Below are 7,805 nucleotides of genomic sequence, written 5' to 3' on the forward strand. Positions count from 1 at the left end.
AAGAGGAGCGTCCCATGTGGAGAGGGGAGAGAAAGCATAGAATGACAACCCGCTCGATCAGCAAGGGGAGGAGTAATGAGAGCGGTTTGAGTGCCAAACAATGGGAGGGAACGTATGTAAGGAAGACTGAGGTGGGGAATAAAGATTTGATTGTTGAGGCATACCATACCCAGATAGGAGCTGTTAACATGACAAAGGAGAGAGATACACAATTGGGAAGGGATATTAACCCACAGTTAGTGGAGCCCTATCCCCATTGTAAAACACAGGAAAGCATCAGATCAAGTCCTCCCCCCGACACGGCAGACGTTGGTATTATCGGAAGAGGAGGGGATGTAAGGTTACTAACGCCTCTAGAGACCAATAGTGGAGGGATAGGGAAGGGCATCCGAAGAAAAGAACATAATGTTATAGACACATCTTGGCTCTTAGCTGGCCAATCAGGGCCAGTAACATGGTCTAAGAGCCGTGCGCAAACATTACTTGAACCTACTTAAACCACCTTTATTGCAATGGCCTTTTAGCCCTGACGATGCTGGGGAGTTCCCCCAACGAAAGCTTGGCACTTTTTAGTATTAATATACTTTTAGTAAAGTATTTTTACTTCAACTCTCCCGGTGATCGTGTTTTATTCTTTTATTTATAATTATGCCCGGGAGTCGTATTTTTACCAATATTCTTGAATATATATATATATATATATATATATATATATATATATATATATATATATATATATATTCTGAGGTTTTCGCGGGTATTTGTATGTAGGTCTTTGGTTGTTCGGGTTTTCTCCCACGTAAAATTGGAAGTGTCTTGGCGACGTTTCGACGAAGTCCCATTCGTCATCTTCAGGCTGGTGCTTTCAGCTTCGTGCCTCGAGCAGCAATGTGTGGTCTTAGCTGTTTCTTCCTTTTAACTGCCAGTGGGGGTATGAACTGATTGGGTGGGAGCTTGGCTGTGTTCTGATTGGGTGGAGGTGTGTTCTGATTGGTGGGGGGTTGGCTGTGCTCTGATTGGCTGGGGGGTTGGCTGTGCTCTGATTGGCTGGGGGAGTGTTCTGTTTGGTTGTGCTCAGGTTAGTCTGAGTTGCAGAGGGATTCAAGATTTTGGGCTGCCCTGCCATTCCTTGGCACGACCACGAACGCGAAGCCAAGGAATGGCAGGGCAGCCCAAAATCTTGAATCCCTCTGCAACTCAGACTAACCTGAGCACAACCAAACAGAACACTCCCCCAGCCAATCAGAGCACAGCCAACCCCCCAGCCAATCAGAGCACAGCCAAGCCCCTAACCAATCAGAACACACCTCCACCCAATCAGAACACAGCCAAGCTCCCACCCAATCAGTTCATACCCCCACTGGCAGTTAAAAGGAAGAAACAGCTAAGACCACACATTGCTGCTCGAAGGCACGAAGCTGAAAGCACCAGCCTGAAGATGACGAATGGGACTTCGTCGAAACGTCGCCAAGACACTTCCAATTTTACGTGGGAAAAAACCCGAACAACCAAAGACCTACATATATATATATATATATATATATATATATATATATATATATATAAAACCCTATGTAAAATTGGAAAAGTCTTGGCGACGTTTCGACGAAGTCCCATTCGTCATCTTCAGGCTGGTGTTTTCAGCTTCGTGCTTCGAGGAGCAATGTGGGGTCTTAGCTGTTTCTTCTTTTAACTGCCAGTGGGGGTATGAACTGATTGGCTGGGGGGTTGGCTGTGCTCTGATTGGCTGGCAGCCAATCAGAGCACAGCCAACCCCCCAGCCAATCAGAGCACAGTCAAGCCCCTAACCAATCAGAACACACCTCCACCCAATCAGAACACAGCCAAGCTCCCACCCAATCAGTTCATACTCCCACTGGCAGTTAAAAGGAAGAAACAGCTAAGACCACACATTGCTCCTCAAAGCACGAAGCTGAAAACACCATCCTGAAGATGATGAATGGGACTTCGTCGAAACGTCGCCAAGACTCTTCCAATTTTACGCAGGAGAAAACCCGAACAACCAAAGACCTACATACAAACACCTGCGAAAACCTCAGAAAACATATATATATATATATATATATATAAACTCTGTTAATGTTTCTTTAACTCAAAAATCAGCTGTTCTTTATTAATTGAAGCAAAGAGTATATATAGTCTATATGTGTGCCACACCTGGGGAAAGTTTTCTTATTTCCATGACATTAATAGTATACAGACAGAAATTGTGGATGCAGTTGAATGGAGCTCTTGAGGTAATTTTTTTTCCTGTAAAATCTTGGAAACATTCTGGAATCGACTGTTTTCCCAGAAAGCTTCTCTACAAATTATGAATAATTTTCAATCATCCTTCCTTCCTTCCTTCCTTCCTTCCTTCCTTCCTTCCTTCCTTCCTTCCTTCCTTCCTTCCTTCCTTCCTTCCCTCCTTCCTTCCTTTTCAGAATATTTTGACCATTGGAGAACAAACCTACAATTAAACAGCTCTTGATTTTCCACTAAATTCTGTTGATACTTTGGTCCCAAAGTCATCACTCTATTTTCTCTCCAGTGAAATTCAATGAAATCCTGTGACTATGACCCAATAACTCCTATCCAGCTAAATGTATTGAATAGCAAATAAATTCCATCTATAGCCTTTTAATTTGCCTCTCCATTAATCTCTTTCCTTTCCTTAATATGCTAAAACAAAAGTGATCCAAAGAAAACTGTAATCTGTAAATAATAATGTTAGCGCTTTAGGATTACATTTTTTAAAAAAGTTATTCCAATCTTGAGTGTGGTCCCAAACTTTGCTAACAATCATTGCAAGACATGCTAGCTTAATAAACTGCATAGCCATTGCATTGCCAAGAAAAGAAGGAGGAAAAATAGTTCTTCTTACAACTTGATGATATGATATGTCTCATCCATAAAACAAAAAGAGTTAAGGAGAATTCTGGCTGTAGGAGAAGATTATTCTTCCCTAGAGGTTTAAGTAAAGACCAAGAAAATTTAGTGTTGTGCTATTAGCTCATAAATATATCATGGTTGTCCAAAAATTCTTATCAAGAGAAGAGAAACTAGTCAGGTTCTAGCATTTTTTCTTGAGCTGGGAATTGCCTTATGTTATTGTGACTTTTCTGAAAACTTCAGTGCAACTGGTTATTTGTGATGTCATTGGAGTGGATAGGGGAAGCCCTAAGGCAGGGGTGTCAAATTGCCAGCCCACGGGCCGGATGCATCATCAGGAAATCACGCCCACCTCATTGCCAGCATTGGCGAAAAAGCTCCGATACGTTGTGAGACATCACATGACGTCGTGAGTTTGACATGTCTGCCTAAGGAATGAATAATCCTATTTTAGGGAATATGTGGCTAGCTTTTGGTAGCTTTTAGAAAGAACTCAAGTATAAAGTTATTAATAAAATATATCAATATATTTTGGGAGACATAACAATATTGCTTTACAATATATCTAATAAAACACCAAACAAATAAGTCACAAAATTATCAGTAGAAGCATTAAGTAACACTAAGATAAGGCAAGATAAGGCTAGGTTGTACCTTACTCGTACAAAAGCTTAGAAAAATTTCATAGTTTGGATGCAGCTATTCACTACATGTCTGAAAAGGTAACCTCTGGGGGATGTATTGATCTTAAAGGACTTTTCCCACAGTTTAATCTCAAAGAGTTTTGTAAAAATGACTGGGAGTCTGCAGAAGCTAAATCCTGAGTCATTTGGAGTGGTACTTAATAATTATATACTTATACAACTGTTAAGGCCTTCAGAACTGGTGCAATGTGGATACAAATTAATGCATGTTAATCTAGTTACTGTATTTTTCACAAATTAAAGCTTCCAAGCACTCGCCAAATGGAACATTGCATGAAGTTTATGAAAATAACCTAAATGTGATGTAAACAGGACATGGTTAAGTGTTAACAAATCAGATTGACTAAGGAGGGGTCACAGCTGGTGTGCTAAATGTAATTATCCAAATGTATTCCTGGCAATCCAAGGAAAATTGAAAATTGAGGAGGTTGCCAAGAAATGAATCTGATCTTTGAAGCAGAGTGTGCTTGTTTCAGAATAGGCTGAATCCTAATCCCTGAACCAGACTTTGCATTTAGAATTATTTGGAGGTTGTAATTCTTTACTTTCTGACACAGGAGACAGCCACAACTAATTGTGTGTGAAACCCTTTTTCAATTGACATGTAACATATATTGATGCCATTTAACCATCATTTAGGTATGTTTAAATATATTCTGATTAACAGCACAATCTGAGAAAAAAAAATTGATTACATTGTTAGTCAAAAAACCAGGCAAAAGGTGATACTAAGTAATTTTATAATTAAAAAGGGGGAGAACAGTGTTTGCATTTATATCTATAAATCTGAATCTTCTATATCATCTATATACTAACAGAACAGAAAAACAGAGTTGGAAGGGACCTTGGAGGTCTTCTAGACCAACCCCCTGCTCAGGCAGGAAACCTTATACCATTTCAGACAAATGGCTATTCTATCTCTTCTTAAAAACTTCGAGTTTTTACAGTTTTCCAGTTTTTCTACTACTAAAACTCTCATTGTATGACCTTTAACATAGTGAAATAGTACATGATAGGGCAACCATTTTTCAACCAAGGTAGCTCAAACAGGCTAATTTACAGAATGTGTCCAAATCCAGGACCCATGACTTCTGAGGAAATTAAATTTGGGCAAGTTGTGTCTTCTTCTATGTTGCTGAGCTTCTCCTATGGTCAGGTGACCTCACTCCATCCCACACCCAACAGCCTGCCTGTTAGGAAAGGAGAGGGGAGGGGAGGGAAGGGAAGATTTCCAATGCTCCCTGCCAGATCACCACAATGAAACTCAGCAGGGAAGCTGTCATGAAATTGGAAGTCACCCTTGCTCCCACTATTTTTTTTTTTTTTTTTTGCCTACTCCTGGTCATTCTGGTAATTTATGCCCAATTAGGTTGTTAAGCCAAGTAAAATGCAGTATACTTACAAACCAAATTTCTTAACTGACTTGAATCCAAAAACATTTTGATGGATGAACAAACTGGGTTTAGGGCAGGTCAATCAATATTAGATCAAGCTTAGCCACTATTACAGTACATTTGGCAGAAAAGTATGCCCATGGATCTGGTTCATCCCTTTTGCAGAATTTGTTAATTTTAAATTTTCTTTGACACAGTAACTAGATCTAAACTATGGTATAAACTTAAATAATTTACAACAGCAAACATTTAAATAAATCAGCCTCTGATCTAAATAAGTGAGAATTCTAATCTGAAGGTCAGATATGGTAATCAAGGACATATTACAAGGAAATACCAGTACAGAGATAAGCTAGACAAAGTTATGCATTGGCTCCACTTTATTTAACTATTATATAAATTCACTGATACTCTAATTAAGTAATTCCATCTTCTATCCTCTCAAATAACCCTGCATCAGTGTATGATAGTAATTTTGTCCTTGACTTCTATTGGTTTTAAAATAGTCATTCTCTCAAACAACCCCATATCAGTGTATTACAGTAATTTTGTCCTTGCCTTCTATTGGTTTTAAAATAGCTTTGGGAGAACATCAATGGATTAGAAGACATCAGCAATAACTTAGCCAAAATCAAGATAATTACTTTGTTCAAATATGTGAAACAGTGAATTTGGAAGTTAGGTGGATGTACCACTGAGCAGTTTAAGACCTTTACATTTATCAATAGTTTACCAATAGTTTCTCAAATTTCTTTAAAACAACATGCTCACTTTGATTCCTTTTGAACCATGGCATTTGTTAGAAACCATGACCTGTGTTTTTATTCATTACTAAATAAATATGTTGCTTACCCCAATTTTAACTGCCTTTAGCTAAATTAAAATGCATTTTATTCATTGAGTCCAATGGTTCCCCCCCACCCAAAAAAATAAAGGTGTAATCTTAATGGGAAACCTGGTATGAAACTGGAATTGCCAACATGGGCAACATCATAGCTGAGAAGCTATGACAAGTGGAGAGTGATGCTTTCGTGAACAAAGTTGCAGCCTAAAGCACAGTTTGGACAATTTGCTGACACACCTGGAAATAGATAAATTACCAAGCTACAAATCCTCATGTTAACTATTAACAAAATTTCCATCAGCAAAGAATGAGTAAATGTAAAGGCATATGAAATTGGCATATATGATTGCATTGCAGGCCACTTAAGGGGAAATGGTCCGCTACAACAATCTTTTTTTCCCAATCAACGGTAACACTTAACATATTTTGAGACAAAGGATATAACAAGCAATCATGCAAATGAGATTTTCAGAGCAAATTAAAGGTAGGCGATGTTGTGTAGAATGGCAATGAACCTTTGCTATAATTTTCAGAATTCATTTTTAAAAAATTTGCTTCATTTAGCTAAATGGCAACAGAATTTTAAGCCTCTTGTGAGTTCCAACATTAGTATCCAAACAAAGAACTAAGAATAATGTATCCAAAGCAGGCTAAAAGCAAAAATATTGTTTAAGGGAAATCTGGCGGCAGGCAGGCAGATACTGTCAAACTATAACTCCCAGCACCCTTTCTCCAATGAACACAATGACTGACAACATGGAAGTGTAATTCAACATATCAAAGGCCAAGTTTTTTTTAAGATAATATAATAAATATGCCAAAAGATTAATGATAATTTGTTTTTCCATTACTCATAAATGAGTAATTAGAGTTTTTAGAATGATGTATCTACAATAATTCCATTTTATTCTCAAATAAAAAAGAAAATACTGTAAATAGAAGCAAATGTATAGACGTTGTTGTACCTTCAGATGAACATTGTGTGGAGTGATAGTAGTTGGATCTTGATTATTAGTGTGAATCATAAGTCTGTTCCCTTTAGAGATAAATTTATTGCTGAGGTGTCACAATGTATATGAATGAGAGTGTGTGAGAGAGATAGGGAGAAAGAGGGATGAGAGAAGAGAGGAATTGTCAAATTTGGCATCAGAATCCTTCAGAGAAAATGTATTAGTTTGTAGACAAAATAATACCTTGAAGAGTTCCTTCGTATAAATAAATAAACAAATGGCATTGGATTGGAAATTATTTTGAATTAATTTAGTCTATCCCCCTGTTCAACAATCAATCTTCAATTTGACATACTGTTATAGGATTGTCAATTGATCCTCCTCCTCTCTCCATACTAATGTCTTAACCAGTACCTCACATTCCCTCTCTAGTTATTTCTTATACACTAAAAGTACAAGTACCAGACATACACAATGAAAAGTAACAGTTTTGATTATTGCTTCATTTTAATTTCATTGCCACTGTTATTGCTAAATTTATAATAGCAATATAAATGTACAAACTGTAGTGGGGAAGAAATATGAGGCGGTGATGCACTTGAATTCACAATAACAACCACTTATAACTCTGCAGGGTAATTAAACATCCTGTTAAAAACAGAAGTTGTTATCAACTATTCATTCAATGATATAATATGTAAAGCAGGAAAGCACAGCTTAGGCAAGATCTAAGAAGTACCTATGGCCAACCACTTACAAAATCTTGCCAAGAAAAGTATAGAAAACATTGTCCAGGCAATCGCCAAGAATCAACATTGATTTTCAGGTAAGTAGATAGGCAGGCAGGCATTCTCGTATGCTATAAGAATGAGGATAGGTACTTTGCTGCTGATACATTTTGTTAAGTTAGGGAATCTGTGAATTAATAAATGCCCATTAAAAGTGAAAAATAGAAGGTAGAGGAGGGAGAAGAGGTAAAAAAAGATCCACCAATCTGTTGTATGGGATAACAAAATTGGCA

Source organism: Crotalus tigris, unplaced genomic scaffold, assembly GCF_016545835.1.
Source record: "Crotalus tigris isolate CLP2741 ecotype Arizona unplaced genomic scaffold, ASM1654583v1 scf7180000024394.776495, whole genome shotgun sequence".
In the NCBI taxonomy this organism is placed as follows: Eukaryota; Metazoa; Chordata; class Lepidosauria; order Squamata; family Viperidae; genus Crotalus; species Crotalus tigris.